Below are 26,115 nucleotides of genomic sequence, written 5' to 3' on the forward strand. Positions count from 1 at the left end.
CCCACCCCCAGGACACATGCTACGTCCCTGCGGGCAGTGCAGTCCGCCCCTGGAACGCGCACCAGCTCCGCCCCCACCTGCTCTCCACCCCCCGGTTTTGGAGCAGGAAGCTTCGCCACTGTGAGCAATTGAGAGAAATCAAAATGGATAGATTTGCCATTTTTGTTCTAATGGCAGCCTTTCATCCCATCCCTCTCACCTTTGAGACTGCAGAGAACTAGGAGTGGTGGTGATATTTTCTGACTGGTCTTGAAGACACCCATTTTTGCCTACCCTCGATTGCAAGTGTATGGGACTTAATTGATCTGGTTTAATTGGCTGCCCAAATCCACAAGTGCTGTGGGCAAGGATGGGCTTAGGTTAGCTGTCCTGGTGAATTCTCACAGGCACGGTGAAGGGATCCTATCTGTCTATCTGTCATTATGATTATAATTTGATTGATTGATGACTGATTGGATTTCTATACCACCTTTCAGCCAAGTAACCCAAGGCTTTTTACAATTTCAAAACACTAAAATAATTACAATATATAAGATGTGAAGTGTCAAGAATTCTCTTAGGCCAACTGAGGGCCTGTGGTGTGTATGTGTGCTCCCTGGCCTTTATACCTTCCCTCAGGACACACAGGACTTCAAAAGCCCCAGGGAAGGTGAAGGAAGAGATGTGCCAACATCTCTCTTAGACTACTGATGATTCTGTCAGGAGCCAATGCTGTGTATGGTTGCTGGCCTGGACTCACCTGCTTCTGCCTGTTTAACTGGTTTTAATATTGTGTTTTTAGATTGTTGCAGCCCAACCTGTATCCTTATGATGAAGGGTTTATGTGTAAGAAATCATCATCATCATTCCTTGCATGGTATGGTGAAAAGACCTTCCTTCCTTCCTTCCTTCCTTCCTTCCTTCTTTCCTTCCTTCCTTCCTTCCTTCCTTCCTTCCTTCCTTCCTTCCTTCCTTCCTTCCTTCCTTTTTTTCCTAATAAAAACACCTTCCCATCCTAGTTTAATCAACCATGACAAATGCTTCTGAGCATTTCAATGAAGTTACCTGCCTGACAAGTTTCATTTATTTTATATTTTAAACACACACATGAACCTCTGCCATTCTTTCCAAAATGGGCATCCTTTTGTATTTATAGAACTGCTTTTCTTTGATCCATTAATCAGTGTTAATTGTGATCATTCAGGGAGGGGTAGCTTCTTAAAATATGAATCAATTTCCTGCTCCTGCTGAAACATTTCAACTTGACAAAAATATGCTATTCAAGGGCAGAGAGTAACTTCATGTTAAAGTTAAATGTGTAACAGGAGAAACTTCCCTCTTTTTTGCACATTAAAGCGCTTTTGGCATGGTCACAGCAGGAGGTTTTCCTGTGTTTGGGCTGCTGACAATAAATAAGAAGAAGCTTAGAGGTAGCTCTGGAGTTATGATGGGCTTCATCCCTTTTTCTGTTACTTATCCATTACTCCTTTCTCCACTCTCTTCCTCTCTCCTTCCTTTCCTTCTCTACTGGACAATCCCTTCAAATCCACGAACAGCAAAACAACATTAATTTAGGGGGAGTCTGAAAACACTTTATAACAAGAGCTGCAAGTGAATAAAACATGTAATTATGATATTGTTATGTTGTCATTGGGAGTGCAGCAAAAACACTTTGTGTGCTCTTCTTTGGAAGTAATTTTAATGAATATATTCCACACACCCTAGCTAAATATCAGTAGCATTGTGTGTGTTCTTTGGGATGCAGTGTTTTGATATGTTTCCCTATGCCCAAAGCACCACAGCAGTAGTGGGGGAACAGTGGCACTCCAAGTGCTATTGAGTTGCAGCTTCCCATCATCAGCGGCCACCAGCCATGCTGGTTGGGATGGATTTAGGTATTGGAGGTCAACAACATTAGTAAGAACTGCAGGTTCCTCAGCAGTGCACAACAAGGAGTTGGAGCATTCAATTGTCATTCATTTAAATGGGGTATACCCTAATGATGTTTACCAGATCTAACCAAAACCTGAATCCCATACCAAACTGGGCCAAATCAGGGGGATCTGGGCCTCAGCCAACTCTGGGGGAAATAGCCCCAGATTGCCCAAAGTGATAAAGTGCTGAAAGTACTGCTTCATGCTCTCTGCACTTCCCATAGTGCATTGTGATCAAACTGGGGCTCAAGAGAAAGAATAACCTCATCTATTTACACAGAAACAACAATAGCACATTGTAGGTGTCAATTCAGTTGGGGGTAAGAATTAATATGTGCCCTTGGACACAGCTTCTCCTCTAAGTGAAGCCAGCGTAAGATGGTGGACTTCGGACAAGGAGAATTTGTTTCAAGTGTCTGCTGAGCTCTGGAGCTTGTTAAATTACTTTCCTTCTGCTTAACCTATTTCACAAAGCTGCCATGAGAACGTAAATAGCTAACTTCATGTAGGTGCTTCTAATAATCTTGAGGATGGTTGAGAGACAAATGTGATTAACAAATGTCCATTGGCTAGATTCTTGGTTCATCAGCTAAAACCTCAGCTCAAAATCCAACTCATTCCCTTCTGGGCAATAGGAGTCCTTGCAAATTCACATACACTGTGGATGAGTGAAGGAATCAATATAACTCATATTTGAAGTTGGCGTATTGAGGATCTTGACACAAGCCAGGGGTCTGGAATGAGCCTTGAAAGCATGTAGGCTGTTTGGTGTTTTGAAGCAGTTGAGGGCAGTCCTGGAAAGGACTTCTCCTGGTCCCCAAATGTTCCTAATTTCATTAAGCTATTAAACCTGCCATCTGTTGAGCAGCCCTGCAGGATGAGACTCATCTGCTGCACACAGATTTTCATTTTCATGCCTTTATGTCTCTGGGCTCTCAAAATTGATCCAAAGTAGGCTTTCTAAGCAGTAAATGAAAGTTAGGATAAAAGACAGCACCAAACAACCAGTATAGATTTCAATCTTATGGACATGTAATCCTCATCTCTTAACTTTGAACAGCAACCATTCTTTGTTGTCTCTTGTTAGAAATACAAAAGCACATTCATAATAAATAACCCAGTTCATGTTTTCATGTAGCGGACACTGGTAGTAAAAAATAAAATAAAATAAAAGACTCCTTTGACTTCTCTCATCATTTCCAAGACATTTTGCCTGAGGACAATCCCTTAGTTTTAATGTGAAACTTGTTGTAAGACTGGTTTATGTAGAGGTTCTAGTGAAGGTTTTTTTTTTTGGGGGGGGTCTATGGCCTCCCAAATGTTGTTCAGCTCCATCACCCAACAGTCCTGTCAGCAAGGTCGGTGATCAGGTATGATGGGAGTTGTAGTCCAGCAACATTTGGAGATGAGGCAGAGTGAGGCAGCTGCCTCAGGTGGCAATTGCTGAGGGACAGGGAAGGGGCAGAACTGTGAGTATCATGTGACCTGCCCTGTACTCCTATGGTAGCTGGCCACCCTCAAGCACAGTGGAATATACTTTTCACTGGTACTGGAGTAAGATTCAACTGCCAACCCAGTTGGCTTCGGTATGTACCTGCAGGAATGGCACCAACTTGTCCTTCGCCAACTGGCAAAATGTATTGAGCCAACCATAGTGGAAGGTAATTAAATAATAATGACAATAATGATAATAACAATATATTCTGAATAAACCATCATTTCCCGTATATGTTTTTATCCAGCTATGCATGTACAATGAGATTATGCACATGCCTAGTCAATAAGTTTTTAACTGCTCCTTTAAAAAGTCAGCTATTTTTAATCCAAGTCATAATGGCTAATTTTGAAGGAACTGTCACTCACTCATGAAGTTGTGATTATGAAATATGCATTGGTTGCACATGGTTTCTTAGCGGCACCAATAAAACACATGTCACAATGGGTTAAACAATGGTTAGCTTGGAACTTGATTGTTGAAAAAGCATCATGGCGAGTGGTGCTTCCACAAGAAAGCCCCAGGTTATTTTTGAACTACCCTCCTAGCTTTTTCACTCATCTGTCTAACAGAGGCTGGAATTGTCTCTCCTATTCCTTCAGCAGATTCTGCCGTCTGTGATGTTAATTAGATTTCCCCCCCTCTTTGCCTTTAGCTACTCAATATCATTCTGCCACACCTGTGATAGTTCCTCCCTGGAGACAAGTGTGTTCTGAAATGTGCGTGTTGGTTTTGTAATATAAGCATCTGTCTACCAGGGCATAGTTTGAAACACTTGGAGGCCATTGACTTGAAAGAACTGCTTAATGTGTTTTCAGAATGTGACTTTTCTCTTTTTAAAAATGCCAACTGGTTTCACTGCCATCTCCTATAGTACATGAAAATGAGAGTCCTTTTTAACATTTCCCATCTCCTACACATAAGATTGGCAAATCTGTCAATTTCATTTATTTCTCTTTCTCCCCCTCCCCCTCTCTAATCTTAAATTTGGTTTGCCTGATTTCCATGTCCACTTTTGTCTTGTGTATTTTCCCTATAAACATTTTTTTTTGTATGCCGTTTTGCCAGTATACACATTTTTGCAAGTAGCTTCCCCATATATAATACGTTTTCATATTATTCCCCCAAAATTATTTCCACATTTCCTGATACCCGATTACTAGCCATGTTCTACCTCCACTGTTAGAGGCTGTATGCTTAGGAATACAGTGCTGCCCCGCAAGACGAACGCCTCGCAAGACGGAAAACCCGCTAGACAAAAGGGTTTTCCGTTTTGGAGGCGCTTCGCAGAACGAATTTCCCTATGGGGTTGCTTCGCAAGACGAAAAAATCTTGCGAGTCCCCGCGGTTTTTTTTTTGGTTTTTTTGCCCTTTTCCTAAGCCGCTAAGCCACTTAACAGCTGATCCGCTGATAAGCCGCTTAACAGCTGATCGCTAGAAGCCGCTAGACTGCTGTAGCGCTAATCCGCTAAACTGTCAATGGGCTTGCTTCGCAAGACGGAAAAACCGCTAGACGAAGAGAATCGCGGAACGGATTCTTTTCGTCTTGCAAGGCACCACTGTACCAGTTGCTAGAAACTGTAGGAGGGAAGAGTGCTGTTGTGGTCATGTTCAGTTTGTGGACTTCCCACAGATATCTGGCTGTACACTGTGGGGAAAGGATGACAAACTGGATGGACCATTGACCTGATCCATGAGGGCAATTCTTAAGCTCTTATGATGTGCTATCAAATTTACATCTTTCACCACAATGATCAAATTTTATTTTATTCAGGAGGGTGGTATTATTCAGGAGGTGGTGAATGTCCTGTCTAAGTGTTTGTAGGCAGTTGGAGGATTGATGGCAGGTTGAGGTTGAACCCCAATAAGACAGAACTACTGTTTCTGGGGGACAGGGGTAGGCAAGTTGCGGGGACTCCCTGGTCCTGATTGGGGTAACTGTGTCATAACTGTGTCCCGAAAGGACCAGGTGCACAGCATCGGGGTGATTTTGGACTCACAACTGTCAATGGGGGGACAGGTCAACTATGTGTCCAGGGTAGCTGTCTTCCAGCTCTATCTGGTATGTTGGTTGAGACACTGCCTACCAGCCCACTGTCTTGCCAGAGTGGTACATGCTCTGGTTATCTTCTACTTTGGACTACTGCAGTGCACTCTCTGTGAGGCTGACTTTGAAGGTGATTCAGAAATGTGTAATCCAGAAATGTAAGGTTATCAAGAGTATGGCTCCTCCTACTTCCTGCTGGCTTCTATAAGGGGCAATAATATGACTGAGGAGGAAGGTTACAGGCAGTGTCACATCTTTAACCAACTGCTAAATAGAAAGGTAGACAGATCAGGGGCTGGCTGAAGGTAGAATGAGATTGGTGGGGCAGTGCCTCATTTGCCCTATTGGAACAGTCTACAGTGTTGAGAACAACCATTTGACAAATAGTGGAAATTGCTGAGGAACAGAACTAATTCATTCCTGAGCAACCTTCTCAGTTGTCATAAAAAAAGGCTAGTCCCAAACACCTCATTTAGATGGCTGCTTCACTAATGAAGGATTATTGGCATTTGTGTTTTATGATAATTAATTTAGGAGTTACTGGATGTGGGTGTAAAGAGCTTCACCTGAGAAAAGCGTTAGGGAATGCCAAATAGTAACAGGTGGTGATACAGAAACTGTTGCCTGTTTGCTGAAATCTAATGTTCTTGCAAGAAAGACTTGTTTTAACAATTTTCTGCAAATGTTTTTATTTCAGGACATCTGGTAGTTAGATGGTAAGATACTATTTTTTATTTTATTTTTTACTTTTTACATTCTCTTCTTAGAATAGATGAGTGCATTTCATGACTTGGGTCTTTACATTTTCTTTCCAGCTAGGACAACTGTACGATAAAAATGTTTTAGCTGCCTACATTTAGCAGCTTTGGGGAAGCTAAACATGTGAAGCATCCTCCTAGAAAGAGGGATACAATTGGCAGACCCACCTCTTCAGATTCTACTACTCTCTTTCTGTCTGCCAGAGTAAATTTAATCAGTGTAACTGCAATCTGATTTAATAGTTATTGGACAAGGCAATCATGGTATACACATAACAGTATTGCCCTGCTGAGCTTGGATTTTGCCCCCCCCCCCTTCTTCCAAAAAAAAAAAGAAAAGAAAGAAATCTTACAGGAAAATAACACAATTTGGTCAAATTATGTGGTTCTATTTGGTAGACCAGTAAATTAAGAAGAGTTAGAAAACTCTGAACAGAACATTTAATGGTGCTGCCTTGTGCCCATTGGGACTGGTGAGGCAGAAGGAAGGAAGAGCAACAATAAGGGGAACCAATGACAAGCAGAGCCAGCTAATTCTAGCTTTGTCTCTATTCTGCTCCCTGTTGAGTTGTGCAAAGGCAAAACTGAAGCTGGTGCTTCCTTCCCTTGAGTGATTTTGAGTAGGAAGAAAAACAGGTAGGGGTAGAATTAGGATGGTGGGGCACTGCCCAGATAGGCCAGCCTCCATTAGCATTTCACTGGCTTGAATATTACTTTATGAGAGCCCAGAGAGAGGTTCATATGACTGATTTCAAGGGAAACCAAGAAAATGTATTGCTGAGTGTCATAACCCCGGGCTCGGATTATGCTTATTCAGGGGATGAGATTGGGGACCCTGTGAGTCATATTAAGATACTCACACCATACATTTAGACTCATAGAATCGTAGAATTGTAGAGTTGGAAGGGATCCTGAGGGTCATCTAGCCCGAACCCCTGCAATGCAGGAATCTCATTGAGATCATCCATGACAGATGGCCATCCAACCTCTGCTTAAAAGCTCCAATGAAGGAGAGTCCACCACCTCCCAAGAGAGTCCATTCCACTGTCTAAAAGCTCTTACTAGCTGGAACATGTACAGTGCAGGGTGATCAAGGGTATGGAAACCAAGTCTTACAAGGAACAGTTGAGGGAGCTTGGCATGTTTGGCATGGGAAAGAGGAGGCTGAGAGGAGATATGATAACTATCTTCAAATATCTAAAGGGACATCACATGGAAAATGGAGTAGCCTTGTTTTTCTCCTGCTCTGGCTTCAAGTTATAAGAAAGGAGTTTCCGACCAACATCAGGAAAACGCTATCCATATTTGAACATAAAATGAGAAGCAATTGTGTGCAGCTCCAAGGGATCATACCACATAGAATAGCACCCTACTGATGAAAAATGCAGACTTATTTACCATGCACAATGACAGCTAATCAATGGAGCTTTAGCCTGTTCACCTGTGCTATCAGACCTTTGGGGTGGATGTTTGCAGGGGAATTAACTTTTCTACAAAACAAGGGGGGAAGAGAGGGAAATGTCTGAAAATTTCAGGAAGGATTTGCTGCTTACAAGGTGGCCAACAGTTTTATATTTTTCTTGCTTTTTAACTTGAAAAGAGAGAGAAGGTTTTCAGGAAATGGAGTGGTGGTGACTTCGGCCCAGCCTTAACATCGAGGGATGGAACATTTGCTTTCAGAGTGGCTATGGAGGAAGACCAATAGGACATCATGAACTCTCTCTTCTCCAGGGCCCCAATCTTCACACAAGATTTATAGCTCATAGATTCTTTTGCAAGAAACACAAGTGTATGCCAGAGTCTCCTGCCTTCAGTTGTGAACAAATGCAATATCAATGCCAAAGTTTTCTTTTTTATATTTCTCTGCCTTCAAGGAAGCATCTATTTCTCTGCAAGCAACAAAAAAGAACAGCTACATCTTCACAACGAAACAAGGGAAACTGTCCACTAGGTATTGATTGTTGGAGAAAGGAGAAAGGGGGAGGAAAAGATACATAGCAAGTTCATCATTGTGGGGCCTGAAAGTCTTGCAAGCTGGATACTTTGGAGAAACTAAATAAAGAAATTGCACGACCTTGCATGATTGTATATTAGGTATTTGTGTGGTGGAATCACTTATAATTGCTCATTATGTTGTTGCCATTTATCTTGCATTTATTTTTAATTTTTTTAAAAGAGAGAGAGAGAGAGAGAGAATGAATCCCACCCTTCTGCTAGGCAGGGGCTTAAAGGTGGCTTAGGAGTAACTACAGGAATCCGTTTAAGAGGAAAGGTTTGCAATAAGAATGTCAAAGTTACTTAGTTATCATTATGTAGGGTTGCCGTACGTCCGGGAAAATTCAGACATGTCCTCTTTTGGAGGTGATGTCTGGGTTTGGGGGGGTAGGGGGGTACATGCATGCCCAGGAGGGCATTGTGCCCCCAAAGCAGAAACACTGGAGTACAGTGAGGCCCTCACAGTGAAGATAAGGTAGGAACTGGGATACTGCCTCCACTTGGACTGGCAGCGACTTGGGCTTGGGCTGCTCTGCATGCTGCAGCTGCTGCCAGCCCAAGCTGGGGAAAGAGGCCCGTGGGCATTCTGCATGCTGTGGCCACTGCCAGCCTCAACCATGGAAAGAGATGCTTGCGCTTGGTGGCTGTGGCCCCATGCACCTGGATTCATGTGCCCCTTTCCCCAGCTTGGGCTGGCAGCAGCTCAGGCTGTCCACCTCATATGCTTGGCTATATATTTTGTTCTGTAACTTCCTAGACAAGTGGATGAAAATATAGCATCTTTAGATTTAGTCTTGCTTTCCTTATGTGAACAACAGTGTGGCATTTACACCCCTGAACACCTGAACCAGGCATCAATTTGTTCTCCTTCCTAAACAAGACCTGAGTAGGCATCAGTTACATGAGATAAGGAGTCTGTCTAGGGAAGTGGAGAAATTCATACCAAAATGCTGATTGCTATTAGAATATGGATGACTAAATTTAAATGAGAAACTGAGATCGTTCCTTTGTTCTAGGATAAAAGAACTACACAAGATCCCTTCAATGACTGTAAACAGTTCTAAGGAAACACAAGCGGAACTGTCAACAAATTGTAGCTTTTATCCTCACCTTCCAGCAAGAGTGATCCTCTCTGGCCAACCATCCATGCCTGCTATATGATACAATGAGTTGTAAGGCATTCAAGAAGGCTGTTCTGCATACCCCTTAAATTTTCTACCACCACCACCCCAAATGACTTTCAAAAGACTGCAGCTGCCAAGCATGCTCAGTCCTCATGACCTTTGTAAGTGGGGATTTTTCAGCTTTTAAAATATTCCTGAAAACTGCAAGTGTTCCCTCAAGCTTGCTGATTTCTCCCTCTTGTTTCTTAGGTCCTATTTTGGTTCCAGTGCTGTGGGCACCCATCACCAGAGTTTTCAATTAAAGGAAGTAGTGTTCATAAGCCAACTTGCATTACGCAGACCAGTATCTGTGAGTGAAAGCTGTTCTCCAAATGGAAAAGGCTAACTTTGGTCATCTGGAGTTTTAGAGTACATTGGCAGCAATATGCTGATGACACACAACTCTGCTTCTCCTTTACATCTGCAGCTGTGGCAGTGGATGTGCTGGACCATTTTCTAGCCTTGATAATGGACTGGATGAGAGCTATCAAATTAATCTCAATCCAGATAAGACTGAGGCACTGTTAGTGGGCAGTTCCCTTGCTTGATTGGAGGTTGCCTGCTCTCATTGGGGTTATATTCCCTCTGAAGGAGTGGGCATGAAGCTTAGGGGTACTCCTGGATCCTTTGAGGCTGAGAGGACCTCAGTGGTGTGGTGTGCTTCCATCAGTTTCAGGTTGTAGCCCAGTTGCATTCTTATCTGGACAGGGATAGCTTAATTTATGTTGTTTATGCTCTGGTGACCTTTGTGTTGCATTATTGCAATACATTATACATAGATGGTTTGGAAACTTCAGCTGATGCTGAATTCAGCAGCCAGGATGCTCACTAGGATAAGATGGTTTGAGCATGTAAAGTCAATCCTGACCTGAGTGCACTGGCTGCCTATTAGATTCTGGGTCCAATTCAAAGTGCTGGTTTTGACCTATAAAGCCTGGAATGACCCAGGACCATGTATCTGAAGGACCACCTCTCCCCATATGAACAGACCCAGACCCTGTGATCATTATCTGAGGCCCTCTTCTATGAGATGTCTGGAGGCTGGCAACACCGGAACAGGCCTTTTCTGTATTGGCTCTCCACTTGTGGAATACTCTCCCCAGGGAGGCTTGCCTTATGCCTTTGTTACATATCTTTAGGCACGAAGCAAAAACATTCCTCTTCCTCCAAGCCTTTGACTAATTAAACAACCCACAGCCTTTTAAACTGTGTGTGTTATTGGGGGGGGGGGTTCCTTGTTTACTATGGTATTTTTTGTGTTTTTATATTGTAAACTGCCTTGTGATCCTTGGGTGAAGGGAGGCACAGAAATATAATAGACAACAATAACAACAACTTTTGATCCAACCCACTGTGACCCAGAATCTAGTAGCAAAGTATAAAATGACTTTGTTTGACTTTGAAACATGCATCCATCTGTGGCACATTTGGCCTCCATAGCCCTGTCCATGGGCGGATGCTTTCTTAATGGGATTATTCTTGTACCGGAAGATTAAGACCCTTGAAGAGAACAGCTGAAGAGTGAAAATGCATCAGCTTCATCATTCATGGGAACCATTAAGGATGGTTTTTACAGACCAGTGGCACGGTGGGGATATAAATGGCACTTATCATGCCAAAATGTTACATGTGTCGCACTGCTTGTACAATCTTTAATGGTTCCCTGTAATTATGTGGGCACAATTACATATTCCATTTTCAATACATAAGGCTCTAAACAACTTGGGATGCACTTCTCTGTAATGCAACCTTTTTCACCTGTAATGCAACCTTTCACTGCATGTCAGTTCACTGCAAATCTTCACAAATTATTTACTGGTTATAACATTCTGTAGGGATACTTTAGGCAACATTTTGATGGTAACTTTGCTGGTCCATTCATGTATCAAGTGCATTTGAAGAGTTGTTCTGGTAAATATCAAGAGATTAATATTGTTGACAATAATTAAGCAAAGTAGGCCCAAGGACTTTGTGGTGATGCCTGAATGTCACCACTGCCACTCACCTCTCTGCCTGCAATCCTGAGGATTCAGCCAGACTTGTTGCCAATCCCTGCAACTCCAGAAGTCATGCTTGCATCCTAGTGAGAGGCTGTACCCACATGGCAAGATAGTGTAGTGGGTGATGCTCCCATTTGTCACCCCAGAAGGGAGGAAAAAAGAGTCCATTTTGTCCTGATTGCTAGTTAATCTTCTATCTAATGAAACAAAACCCTGATATTGAGATATATATATATATAAAAGCATCTGCATTGCCTCAGAACATCAGAAGTATGAAATCCAGTGGATACTTTAGGACACTGTCCTTCCGTTTCATTGATTGAATCCATGTAACTATTCCTGCTTTCTTTAAAGCAGGAATTTGGATGGAGGGCATACACACACACACACACACACACACACACTTTGAAAAGTGTTGCATCTGTCCAATGAGCTATGAACATTGCAATTATCTCTTTCCAGCTTATACCTACATCATATTCAGGTTCCACTGTTTATTCCCTACCAAGATGTGAACCAATCTTCATACACGATTCATGCCTGATAACATTTTATCAGCATTTATAATGTGCTTATTATCTTTAGGGATACTATGTGACTGCCTAAGCCGTTGTCTAAAGGATTAAAAGCCTAGCAAAATGTTGAAACTTTTTTTTAAAGCTGAGATCTAATAGCTTTAGAGATTAGTATTAATTGAATTAGACTTTGATCTTTGGTGTTAGCTTAAAATAAAAAAAGACAAGCTTGGTGTAAAAATAAGAGAGTGTATCTAAAGAATGATTATCTTCTCTAAATGGAAAGTGTTATGACAACATCATTTCAGAATATACTGCAGAAGTAACAATAAAGTTTTCTAACAACTCCAAGTCCTGTGTGTGTGTGTGTGTAGAAAAGAAGGGGTTCAATACAGACAAAAAACATCAAGAAACAAACATCATCTTGCTTCATATTGGGACTTAAGGTCTATGAACTGAACAGGTTTTCCACTCATGGCTCATACACACCTCCATTTGCCCCAAGGGAAAGTGGATCTTTAGTGTGGAATCAGAACAAATGACAACTGGGTTTTCCACAGCGTTCCATTGGTTCCAATTTAGTGCTAAAGAGTGTGTTTTCTGCAGAAAAGTAGTGGGGCAAAGGCAAAACCATTGAGACCCATGCCTAGAAAGCATGGAACCACAATTGAAAAAGTTCTCTTTCCAATCACTACCCTCTGCACTTCTGATGGAGAGTCATTCTGATGAGCTTCTTAATGCATTAAATTAAGATCCTAGTAGGTTCATATGGGAAGAGACATTCTTTCAGGCACAGAAACCCTAGTTCCAAGTCCTGTAAAGTCTTAAAGGTTACCACTAGCAACCCAAATTCAGCAAAGAAATGCATGGCAGCTTTTCTACAGTGCAAGTCCAAACTGGGTGTCATCCTCACCCAGGCATGAAGGTGCTTTATTAGCCCAAGGACAACATTCTCTTCTAAACAACGTTCTGCGGGTCGCATGGCAGTGAAGGGTTGGACTAAAGGCAAACTGGGTGAAGCAATGAATATGAACTCTCTCTTCAGACAGTAGGCTAATTTCTTCATGCATGATCAGGCACTACTCTCCCACCTCCATTCAGACGAGAAACAATTCAAGGACACATTTTAGCCAGACAGATATGTTTGGGGTGTGTGAAGCAAGGACAGTGAGGGGTGTGAATTGGAGCAGTGAGTTGCTTCCAAGGGCCAGGTAGAGAGGCTTGGGGGGGCAACAATTGGCTCCTGGGCCCCGGGCCAGCCCAATCATAAGACAAGGTGAGGCGACCGTCTCAAGTGGCAGGATTCACAGTGATTCCCCTTGCTCCTGACGTAGATATTCACGTACCCCTTCTCCCTTAGCAAGCAGGGAGGCACTATTTCGTGGTTATCCTCAGGTGCCAAAATGTATTGGGCTGGCCCTGCCTGGGCCTGAGATTCCCCCTCTCAATAGCTGTCAACTTACAGATTTGAAAATAAGGGACCAGCAGCCTCGAAAATAAGGGATCAGCAGCCAAAATAAGGGATTTTGCTTAGCTTATACAGAAATCCGGCACTGATGAAGCCATGCTGCTTTTGCTGTGACTTGACAGTGTTTTGCAGGGGGTTGGACTAGATGATCCTAAGGGTCTACAACTCCGACCAAAGAAGAGTGGCAGACAAAACTGATGAACGACATCCAGATGGCAAAGCTCACAGGCAGAATTAGAAACCAGGAAGAGAACCTCTTTAATAAAGAATGGGGAAAGTTTATAATTTATTTGAAAAGCTATTGTCAAGACTTACATACATTGGTAGGATTGACAGAAAACTTGTAGTAAAAATTTGAACTATGGATGGACAAATGATTTATAAAAATAGAGTTATGAAAGGGATGCAGAGGGGGAAATCACTACATTAAGATGCTGTACTGGTTGGAGGGTATGCTAAGCAGCCATCGGCCCTTCTCCGCCCGATAGGGAGGGAAGGAGAGAGACTCTCGCCCATGCCGCCCGTGAGCCCAGCATGAGGCAGTTGTGGTGCCGCCGCGGCCCTGAAGTGCCACCCTTCTGCATCCCTCCCCATCTCCTCCTCTTCCTCCTCCCTCAGGCCGCCTCCTCGCCACCACCCGTCTCCTCACAACGCGCCCCTGAGGGGGAAAAAGGAGAGATGGAGACGTGGCAGCTCATGCGCATGCTCTCTCTCACGATGGAGGACCCTGAGCCGCTGCTTCCCTCCTGAGCCGGGCGAGCATGAAACCCGGGAAATTTAAGGGACATCATCCATAAGGGACAGCAGCGGGACATGGCGCTGGGATAAGGGAGTTTCCCGCCAAATAAGGGACGGTTGACAGCTATGCTCCTCTGTACTCTTGACTTTTTCTATCTCTGTGGAGGAGAGGAAAGTTTCTTACATACGAAGATTAACTTGCCAGGCAAATTACAGCCACATTTCACAATACATTTTCTGAAGCCCTCACACAATGTCTTTACTGTGCCATTTCTAATTGGGGAGATGTTTGCCTAACATTTTCCCCGTATGAAAATCTCTGGATTCTGTATGCTAGAGAAATCACAAGGTCTGGGATACCTCCGACATTAATGTATGGATGCATCATATATAGAAACTAACAAAATATATTATAAGGTTGGGCAGAATCATATGTTTCTGTTCCAAGTTAATTGTGAATGTGTTCCTTCTTCCCATTTCTGCATTATGTGATGGCTTTTTAAAAACACAAAATCCATATGAAAGTTCATATTCTAATATCTATTTTCTTACAAAATACCTATTTAAATACATATCTTATCTCAATGTACACATTTCTAAATGCATTTCATTCCAAAATGCACCTTTTTTTAAAAAAAAGGTCCGCATTTGAGCCGAGACTTGCATCACAAAACTTGTAGAAGTCCAAGTCAGAATTTCTTTTGGTAACCTGTGAGGAGACTCTTGAGAGTCCCATGGACTGCAAGAAGATCAAACCTATCCATTCTTAGGGAAATCAGCCCTGAGTGCTCACTGGAAGGACAGATCCTGAAGCTGAGGCTCCAATACTTTGGCCACCTCATGAGAAGAGAAGACTCCTTGGAAAAGACCCTGAGGTTGGGAAAGATGGAGGGTACAAGGAGAAGGGGACGACAGAGGATGAGATGGTTGGACAGTGTTCTCAAAGCTACCAGCATGAGTTTGACCAAACTGCGGGAGGCAGTGGAAGACAGGAGTGCCTGGTGTGCTCTGGTCCATGTGGCCACGAAGAGTTGGACACGACTAAACAACTAAAGAACAACAACAAACCTGTGAGTTACTGTAGGAGGTTTAAACTAGGCCAATCCATTTGCAAGTGTAGACTGTACTAACTTCTCCTCCATCCCTGTATGATACTCATCTCTGTCAACACTTGAAACACTGAGCTTATATTCAGCTATTTATAAATGAACTGTTTTGCTTCATCTTCATTCCTCCTCCTCCTCACTCTAAACCAAGATAGTTTGAAAGCATAACACTTAATTGCTGAGTGGAGCCAGGCAAAGTAAAGAATCAAGCTGTGAATGCCACTGCTATCCTTAGCACTCAAAAGATAATCAACATGCCATGGGGTCTTCTTGACTGCCTGTTTTGCTACAAGGTATGTTCTTGATGAAAACTTTGTTCTTACAATTTGGTTGCATTTTATTATTCAGAAAGGCAAAAAAAAAAAAAAGAGTGGAAGGAAATAAAAAAATAGCTAATTATCGGGTGCTATAAGAATGCAAATTCCTAATCAAACACCCTTGACTGTCATTGGTAGCGGTATTCTGTCTGCAAAGGGTTACAATTACTGACACACACAAGACAAATATATTTAAAGATTGTGTTCAGGTATTTGTGGCTAGCCAAGAGCTACCTGCTGGTATCTTAGCAACTCCTACAATTTATTAAGGCAACTTTAATTATAGTTCTCAATCACTGATGTCTGCTCAAAAAGAAGAGGTTCTTCAAGCATCGCTTTGGACTCATAGGGTACTTTACTCACTGCTGTTTGTTAAATCATCTGCCATTTTGATTGTGATAGAACTTTTCACTCATTACTTCTAATTATTAAGTAGCACTCCCAAATTTAGTCTCTGTCATTAAGACACAGTCAAAAACAGATCAAGTTGAAATGAAAGTGTGTAGCCAACAGGTGGATATCATACATTTATTTTTATTTAGACAAAACTTTTCTTCCATAGGCTTCAAAGCAGTTGTATAAATGCCCATTTTAACCATGCTCTGAGACCTGAAATAGAGCATCCATTAAGAAGCCATCAACTTTTTCTTGGGAGCATTATCTATGCATTACCTGGTTTGGAATGTCATAGAATGTATATGAACATCCTAAGTACTTTTGAGACCTTCCATCAGTAGAACACTGGCACACAATGAAACGAAATTCACTAAACAATTGGTTGTTAGCAGGGAGTGGCAGTCACAAACGTTTACTCAGAATTGACATAAGATGGAGATAGTAACCTGGTTTGTGCCACATGCAGTGAAGATTAGTGAATGCTATACAACAGTATTTTAATTGTTAGATGCAGATTCTGCTGAGCAATTTTATTGTACTGAATCTTTCAGTATTTTGTCTGCATGCCAATAAAAGTTTGAGATTGATTGAGATTGATTTATTGTGTTGAATAAGAGAAATTTACACTCACATGCCACCTTCCCCATACATGTCCATTACAGATGTTCTGAATGTTTGAAAAGGGCTGGTGTGTTTCCTGTTTGAGTCTTGTTCTCCTTTTTAAAAAAAACCAAAACAAAAAATCCTGGGCACTTAGAGTTCCCACTGGGTAACAGGAACACCAGTATGTTAATACCATTAATTTCCAGTCAGAATAGAACAGATCTTTCAAACTTCAGATCAGATTAAGTCAGTCTGGGAAGTTGGGTGTAGATTTGCTCATTAGGGAGTAAAATGTGAAGACTCTGTTATCCTTTTTTCCCCCTTCAAGATAAGAAAGTGAGATTAGAGGGCCTGACCTAAGGATGCCTTTGATCATAAAATGACTTATTCTTCAATTGATAGAGGTGAAAGGCTCAACGCTGGCAAACTTCCTTCACTGATTGGCAAATATAATAGAATACACTGCAGAAAGATTGAGGTCAGCCATTGATGGATGTCCCTTCAAGGTCTCATAACAAGACATGCACTTAAGGCCCAAAAGAAAAAAGCCATAGATATCTGCAGTATACCCACTGTTATCTATTATGCTAACATTAAAGATCATAGAAGGTATATAAGAAAAGTACATGATGCTAAAACACTCTTATTTCAACCTTCACCATAGTTTTCCTCCTTTTGGTCTTGTAAAAACTTGACATAGTTAGATGCAGAAAGTTTTGAACCAAACAATAAACAAACAAAAAATACACCAATTATGGTTTTAAGAGTTGCAGATTGTTATACCACGGGGGAATGTTGGTCCTTGCCAATGAAGTTGCGCTAATAACACACTTTATGGTATTTTGTTTTGTTTATTTATGTTGGTACTTGGATAGGGTCTAAAGTGAAACCCTAGGATTCAAGGAAAGGGGGTGGAACCAGAAGGTGTAGGTCATTGATTTTGGCAGGTCCGGGTACAAAGCCTAGTGGGTTCTTAAAAATAGGTACAGTGTTGGATCCCTGGCCTAAGGTTCTAGCATGGAGAAGGACCATAGTTCAATGGATAGAGTGCATGATTTCCATGCAGAAGTTCCCAGGCTCAATCTCTGAGCAGGAATTCTGCTTGGCCTGCCATACCTCCATGCTCTGCACCTGACATCATATTTGACATCAGATGTGCAGAGCTCAACTGAAAGGGGCTTTGCAAGCACCACCAGCATAAAGCTCCTTACGCAGTGCTTCTCAAGCACCCAAGATCCAGCTGACTGTCATGTGGTTTAGAAACTTCCTAAGCACCAAACAGAGGGTTTGCAAACCCTGTGAGCAGCACCTCTCAAGTGCCCTGCAATCAGTATGCAGTGCTGAGCAAAGCCAGCAATTACATTGTATATTTATGATGTCACAAGATTGACAGGTAGGTGGTCCTGGCCATCTGCCAAAGATGCCTTGCAGAGATGAGGGGAGATAAAAAAAATCTGGCCCCAACCCTGAAGCAGAAGGTGATTGCAATGATGTTTTTTTCTTTCTGGGACTGTGGAAAGCTTCTGCCAGTCATAACAAGCAGCAGTAGGCCAGTTGGATCAGGTATAAGGCAGATTTCTGCATTTGATTCAAAGCTTCATGCACTGGAACTTACTGTATGCTGAAGAATGGGCTGGGCTAGATGGGTACTACATTCAATTCAAGGCATGGCTGCGATAGTGCCTCTGGAGCTCTGTTCAGGAGATAGATGGGACTTGACCCTGAAGACCTGCAACGTTCCTTCTCTCCAGCAGCATGCTTTACTCAGCTTGATAAATGTAGGCCAGAACTACCATGTCCCAGAAAGGCATTACAAGTACAAAAGAAGGACAAAAATTAACAAGCTGAAAAACAAAGACTTAGGCCACATTCACACCATATATTTACAGTACTACGATATTACTTTAAACAGTCATGGCTTCTCCCAAAGTATGCTGGAAGCTGCAGTTTAAGGGTGCCAAGAGTTGTTAGAAGATTCCTGTCCCCAAACTACAATTCCCAGAGCTGTTTAAAAAATAAATATTGTTAGCAACTTAAGTGATTTAAATTGAATTACTTACAATTTCTGGAGTTCAAAGGATTTATTCATGCAGGAACTATTTACATGTGAGTGAAGATAGGAGAGAAATAGCAGCCATATTGTCTAGAGAAAACAGCAAAAAAAAGTCTAAGTTTTTAGGGGTGGAGTTAACTTAGAGAAGCTACAAACATGGGATAACTAGATCACTAGTCAAACAGATCACTGGTCAAACAGTGCCCTCTTCTGATTTAAAGTAATAGAAGTAGAAGTTCAGGAGAAGGAACGACTCCCTGTCTGAAACAATGGAATACTAAGCTAGATGGACCAATGGTTTGCTTATGCATAAGGCATAAGGCAGCATCCTATATGGCGGCGCGTGTAAATGCAGCAGCTGGTTGCTCCTCATTATGGAGCAGTCAAGTAATTTTGTTCTCCCCGAGAGGGGGCAATGACAATAAAGATGATATTATTATTATTATTATTATTATTTGCTTATGTCCCTAATTTAACACAGTTTGAATTCACCAACTCAAGTGTTTGTTTGTTTTGGCAGGTGGGGGTTGAACTTGTCTTGTACCACTGAACTTGTACCTCATAAAATTATAGCTTACATTAGAAGTGTATTAATTAGTCCCCAAATTCCTGATGAACATCTTACATCTTGCAGAATGCTTATAGCAGAGGGAAAGTTAATAAATTTAATAGTCCCAATCAGCTCACATGATGCTACTTTAGAATGCTAATGTTAATGCTACCTTTTTAAAAGTGCAAATCACCTTTCCTCCAAAAGTGGGAAGAAGAGTTGTCATTTAGTTTGGGTAAGTCTATTGCTTGAGGCAGTTTGCTTAAACCAGAGAATCTCAATTTTCCACATGATGGGCTACTTTCTAATTTATAATGATGTTTTAATCAAGAGACGTCCATCCATTTTGCAAGGAAAAGGAAGGCAAATAAAATATATTTTTAAACAAATGAAATGGAAAAAAATCATTTCTGATGAACAAGACCTGTTCAAAACAAGGGTGCTATTTCTCTGCCCCTTTGACAGGAAGTTCTATTCGGCTGCAAAGTTTCATTTGAGAGAAAGTTTATGATAAACGTTTTCAATGTGAACCAGTAAATGATAGTCAGTTGTGATTATACTTAAGGATGTTACAATCATATTTCTGGCTTACATTACTGGCATTCCACCCCCGCCCCCCTGCCCCCTTTTAAAAGGCTTTCAGCTGATTACTTTGTTCTTTTCTTCTTCTTCTTTTTGATTGGAAAGGCCACATCAAATGAAACACCTTGGAGAGATACTGTGTAAAAATAAACATCATGGATTTTGATTAACGTTAACATGGGGCAAACACTTCAGAAACATAAAAGACATCTGTAATATTGCAAAGTATCCTACTGTCTCTAGAGCAGGTTAAAAACAATCCTCTACATGTGTTCAGAATATATTCTCAAAACTGGATGGTAAGGAAGGTGAAGGGAGTTCACCACCAACCTGTTTGTATTGTTTAGTGTCGCTGAATGTCTTCAGCTATGGAACCTTTCTGAGCCTAAGAGCTTCATTCCCTGATTGCCAGCTTGCTGAAGACCAGTAGTGGGGAGCTTCAGAAGCAAAAGTGGACAGAGCAATTGATGTAGCTCTTAGGGCTTGCCCACACTTCATGCCTAGAAAGCACATCTCAGAGTGGTTTTCCCTTTACCCCGCTTCTTTCCCATGGAAAACCCGCTAAATCGGAGCAAACATCAATCCATAGAAAACCTGAATTGCCATTTGCTCCAACTGAGTGCTAAAGTGTGGTTTAAAAGGTAAAGGTAAACCATTAGGTCCAGTCGTAACCAACTCTGGGGTTGCGGCGCTCATCTCGCTTTATTGGCCGAGGGAGCCGGCATACAGCTTCCAGGTCATGTGTCCAGCATGACTAAGCCACTTCTGGCGAACCAGAGCAGCACAGAAATGCCATTTACCTTCCCGCTGGAGCGGTACCTATTTATCTACTTGCACTTTGACATGTTTTCGAACTGCTAGTTTGGCAGGAGCAGGGACCGAGCAACGGAAGCTCACCCCACCGTGGGGATTCGAACTGCCGACCTTCTGATCGGCAAGTCCTAGGCTCTGTGGTTTAACCCACAGTGCCTCCCGTGTTCCATAAAATGTGGTTTACCCTGGGGAAAAGCATCAGGACAAGAAGAAGTGTGGATAAATCCTTAAAGTCAGTTTCATTCCATCCATGGCAAGAGACATTATCAGACACACTTCAGCCAGTAAAAGTCATTCATTGTGGATGTGGAACAAAACTGGTGATCTGGGGAGAGTGGGTGTGACTGGGAAGAGTCCTGAGGGTGGACAGAGAAAACTGGAGGGCTGTGTATTCAGCCTGAGGGCTGGATATTCCTTATTTGCGGTCTTGGGGTTGAGTGCTATGTGCCAGGTTGATGAAAAAATAAATGAGAGACAAATATAATGATGGCTCTGTATCAACTGCAGCTAATAGCTAACTTAGAGAGGATCACCTTGGTTGAAAAGTGGAGATCTGGAATGAAAGCTGAAGCTTAGAACCGAAGAAGAAAGCAGTGGAGTATTTCCTCTACTTGGGTTGTTCCTTTCCCAGATTTTCCTGCCATGATAAATCTTACAACAGCATGTGTAGGAGGAGTGAGATCTAATGAACCAGGGGCACCGACTTGCCTCACATAACCCCTCTGCCGTCCTGCCCCTGTATGGCGCATGAGTGCTCACCTGGCAGCAGCAGTGGGGGATGGGGAACATGGAGGATGACCTTCACCCTCCCTGTGTCCTGCTCCTGCCCACCACATGAGCACTGCTTGGTAGCAGTGGGCTGTGGAGGATGGAGGCCCCCTCAGCATGGGGGGGGCTCAGTCCCCTACTCACAAATATTGAGGTGGCTGAAGCCCCTTCCACCCCTATAGTTGGTGCCCCTTTAATGAATCCATTCCTAGGGATAAGGGCCAAGTTTGTTTTAGTTCACACTTGAAGGTAAATCTGCATAATTTGAACTCTTAGAACCAATACACGAACTGAAAAACAGCCATCCTTTGAAATTTATAGGATTTTGAAATGCCAGGTGCAGTTTACAAAAATGATATACTGTACTAGATCAGAATGTGTACAAATTTCGGTATGCATTTCATGCATTAAAACAGGGTCAATTGCAAAGGTGTGTATATGATTAGGCAACGTTTCACACAAAATGTATATTGTTGCACGTCACCCCAATCTCTAAGCGGTGCAAGATTCAAGGGGTTCAAAGCACTTGTCCAGAGTTCGTGCTCCTTTCGGAATGAGGGACAGTGGAGATTGTGGTATCTTTATTATATATGGTTTATTTCTACATATATACAACCTGAGCCCATGATGGAGGAGCTCACAGCATTAACACCCCAAGAGGGTCTATCTCACATAGCCACAGCCTTGGATTGCAGGAAAAATCAGGCATGTCTCTCCCTCACAGGTTTTAGCCTGCTGCTTTATCAAGCTTCTATTTTCTAGCTTATACACCCACCCACCCACCCACCCACACCCTCAGCTCGAGCCTTTGTCCAACAAGTGAGTGAGTGGGGGACCACCCTTTTGCCACCTGGCACACATCCACTTCCTTTCTCCCTTTAATGGCCCATTACCTAGGTTATCACCTCATCAGGAAGGTAGCTAAGCTACTCTAGGATTTTTAATCCTTGCTTAAATTTTAACCCTTGCTGGATGAAGGAATGTTCCTTCCTTCGCAGCCCATAAAGTGAGCATAGTAGATGAACAACATCTAGGGCAGGCATAGGCAAACTCGGCCCTCCAGATGTTTTGGGACTACAACTCCCATCATCCCTAGCTAACAGGACCAGTGGTCAGGGATGATGGGGGTTGTAGTCCCAAAACATCTGGAGGGCCGAGTTTGCCTATGCCTGATCTAGGGGATCACGGTTACCTTTTGCATTAGTCTTCAGGGCTGCCACCTCAAATCAGGTCATTAAGGTATAAAGGTTGTGGCTCCATGGTAGAGCATCTACTCTGCTTGCCAAAGGCCCCGGTTCAACCCCCAGTATCTCTAGGAAAGACTGGAAAATTTCCATCTGAAACTTTGGAGAGCTGCTGCAAAGCAGCATAGACAATACTGAATTAGATGGACCAATGGTCTGATTTGGTATAAAGCAGCTTCCTTTGTTCCTGAAACATGTTTAGTTGGTTAAAGCAAATCATCCATTCCCAATAACTGAACTGTACACTTTTCACTTGTAAAAATTCTTCTGCTTACTTTGTTTTAGCCACACACTGAATCCACTATTTCAAAAATTTATATGGTTTGAAAAATAAGCTGAATTTTCTGCGCTTCAATATTTCATGAATAAACCCAATTAGCTGAAGACATTGTATATTCAAACTCATTCTCACATTGTCCCCTAATTAGTTTTATTCATGAAATATTGACAAAGAGGAAATCCAAATTATTTTTTCACCATGCATTAAATTTTTGGAGCGAATTCATTGGTTAAAAGAAAAAGAAAAAGAAACACACCCTACACAAGACAAAATAATTAATCAATTTTTACTCTTAATGCTCACAAAAGTTACTTTCCTGCCCCACTCCAAGAACATTGTTATTGGCAGGGAGCCAATGAAAATCAGGGACACTCAGCAGCAGACTTATGCTGGGTATTTGTGATGTCATGAATCAGAAATGCAAGGCAGGAGTAGATCTTCTTTAAAAAGAAAAAAATGAGCAGTTTGGGTGGTTCTCATCTTTATAGGAAGGAATTCAATGAGAATGCAGAACATGCTGAGGAAGTCCTCTTGAGCTCTGCTACAAATAAGGATGAGGGAGAAGTTTGATTCAGTTTGCCTATCTACCTAATTTGTGCTTTCTGAAGCAATATGTGAACTGAAACAACTTAATTCCCTTACAAATTCAGAAATAGCAGGTTTAGAAATGCATTCAGAAGAATTTGGGTATGAAACTGCTTAGCAGTGGTCACAATCTGAAAACCTTTCAGTGGTGGCTCTCCTCACTTGTGGGAAAGACTTGTGGCTCTCCTATAAGGGGGGGGGGGAGACCTGTTTTGGTGGCTGTGCCCCAGTAATGGAACTTCTTCTCTTGGGAGATCCATACAAAAGAATCCATGCTGATCCTTCTCCAGCCAAAGAGGGCCTATAGGACAAAGCATAAAATGTGGCCTCAAATCAACACTGCCAGAACAGTCATACCTGAACTTTATAAATGCTTCTCTGATTCTGTCGAACAAGTGCTATTGGACTGCTTTAGCAACTGCATTGAACAGCAACCTACAACATAGCTATGTCCTTTTGGGCAAAAGTAAACAGCAATTCCCCAACTGGTTTGAGGCTGGCATTAAGGACATGGAACCTTTTATCACTGCAAAGGGTTAGGCTCTTGTGAACTATAAGCATGTGTCTTGTGAGAAAATGCTTGCTGCACTGAGAAAGGCAAGGAGTAATGCCCAGTGGATTGCCAGGCAATGTGCCAATGACTACTGGCTAAAGCTGTGTCAGAGCATTCAACTTGCTGCTGACAGCTACACATGTAGGGAGGTGTGATGGGCACAGCGCTATCAAGAACTGAACTCATGGGAAAACATGGACTTCAACTGAACAGTTAGCAACTCTGGTTATCTTGGGAGAGCTGGATGTCCCTCTATCAATGAGCTGAAGAATGCCATCAACTCTCAAGTATGTGGTAAATCCCCAGGACAAAGGTTGAATCCCAATAGAAGTGCTGAAAGCCAGTCTCAACACCTCCCTCATGATGCACCTCCACAGCCTTCTCTTAATAATAAAATAATAATAATAATAATAATAATAATAATAATAATAATAATAATAATAATTTTATACCCCGCCTTCCCCAGCCAAGGCCGGGCTCAGAGTGGCTTACAAGCAATAATAAAAACAAGATGAATGATTACAACTTAAAAACAAAAATAAAATACAACATTAAAATATTGGAACATTAAAATATTAAAATGTAGCCTTGTCGCAGGAGGAGAAGGAAAAGAGAAAAGAAAGAGAGGGAGGGAGGGAATCAAATTGGCTCCAAGCCAAAGGCCAGGCGGAACAACTCTGTCTTACAGGCCCTGTGGAAAGAAATCAGATCCTGCAGGGCCCTGGTCTCATGAGGCAGAGCGTTCCACCAGGTCGGAGCCAGAGTTGAAAAGGCCCTGGCTCTGGTTGAAGCCAATCTAACTTCCTTAGGGCCTGGGACCACTAGTGTTGTTATTTATGGACCTTGAGGCTCTCCGTGGGGCATACCAGGAGAGGCTGTCCCGTAGGTATGAGGGTCCTAGGCCGTGAAGGGCTTTAAAGGTCAAAAGCAGCACCTTAAATCTGACCCTGTACTCCACCGGGAGCCAGTGCAGCTTGAAAAGCACTGGGTGAATATGCTCCCATGGCAGAGACCCCGTGAGGAGCCTCGCTGCAGCATTCTGTACCTGCTGGAGTTTCTGGGACAGCTTCAAGGGCAGCCCCGCGTAGAGCGAATTACAGTAGTCAAGCCTGGAGATGACCGTCCCATGGATCACTGTGGCCAGGTCAGGGCAGGAAAGGTAAGGGACCAACTGCTTGATGCAGCGAAGGTGGAAAAATGTCGCCTTGGCTGTTGCTGTAACTTGCGCCTCCATGGAAAGGGAGGCGTCAAGGATTACACCCAAACTCTTAACGGAAGGCAATGGCACTAATTGGGCCCCCACAAGAGAAGGGAGTTAGTCCCTCATCCCCATGCCATCCAGACCTAGCCATAGGACCTCTGTCTTCGAAGGATTTAGTTTCAATCGGCTCCCACGAAACCATCCAGCCTCCAAGCATCTGGTCAGTGTGTTCGGGGCTGAGTCGGTGTGGCCATCCATCAGCAGATAGAGCAGCATATTGGTGACAGCCCAGCCCAAAGCTGAGAAACAGAGAGCATACAGATCTCCTCTACCTTTGCACAATTCCAAATTTTGCATTGTGTCTATGTTTTAATTGTCTCTTCAGGGTGAACAGAAAGAACCCCCAAGTTTCAACATTTAGGCTATGCATGATATTTGTCAGAAAGCTCCTTTTCCTTCCCCCCTTCTAATAATTTATATTTTTTAAAGGAAGGGTTGATTAATGATCCTTGATTTATTGGAGTACTGCATGAAAAACCCATCTTGTTAGTCCTTTCAAGAGATGGTGCCACATGGGATGTGAAATTGTTAGCATTTGATGTCCCTCTGGTTCTAGCAGGCATGATAGTTTTATTAGAAATGTGCCGATTAGTGGTTTTATTTTCTGCCATTTCAGAGTTCTTTCTTCAGTGACCTTTTAACAGAAAAGAGCTGTGGGTCTGCTGGGGATGAGCAGCCTGTTACCTAGGGAAGGTGAATAAATCGTCATAAATCTTTATAGGTTATTATAAACCAGAGTTATCTTATCTCTAGCCAATCTGATCCTAAATTGTAATGACTCAGATTAGTTTTGATACAGCTGCTGCTAAGGTAGTGCAGGAAGCCTCCTGAGACATAAGAAAGACTTTGAAAGAGCCTTGATTCAGACTACCTTCTAGCTTAATGTATTTGCCAAATGAAGGAACTGAAGGA

General features: G+C 42.5%; 1 long non-coding RNA gene across 2 annotated transcripts in view; it reads right to left on the reverse strand.

The window, feature by feature from the left end:
- Positions 1–7,468: 7,468 nt before the first annotated feature.
- Positions 7,469–26,115, reverse strand: part of LOC310837033 — an 81,232-nt gene continuing 62,585 nt past the window's right edge. The window contains exons 7-11 of one of the 2 annotated variants that reach the window (XR_014560354.1): positions 23,552–23,690; positions 19,769–19,835; positions 18,575–18,657; positions 11,377–11,568; positions 7,469–8,102 (exon numbers count right to left, since the gene is read on the reverse strand). This is a non-coding gene — a long non-coding RNA (uncharacterized lncRNA). Of the gene's footprint in view, positions 8,103–11,145; positions 11,569–18,574; positions 18,658–19,768; positions 19,836–23,551; positions 23,691–26,115 lie in introns of those variants that run through there. The other variant, XR_014560355.1, reaches the window with a different exon arrangement.

This window comes from Podarcis gaigeae (assembly GCF_964106915.1).
Source record: "Podarcis gaigeae genome assembly, chromosome: Z".
Classification (NCBI taxonomy): Eukaryota; Metazoa; Chordata; class Lepidosauria; order Squamata; family Lacertidae; genus Podarcis; species Podarcis gaigeae.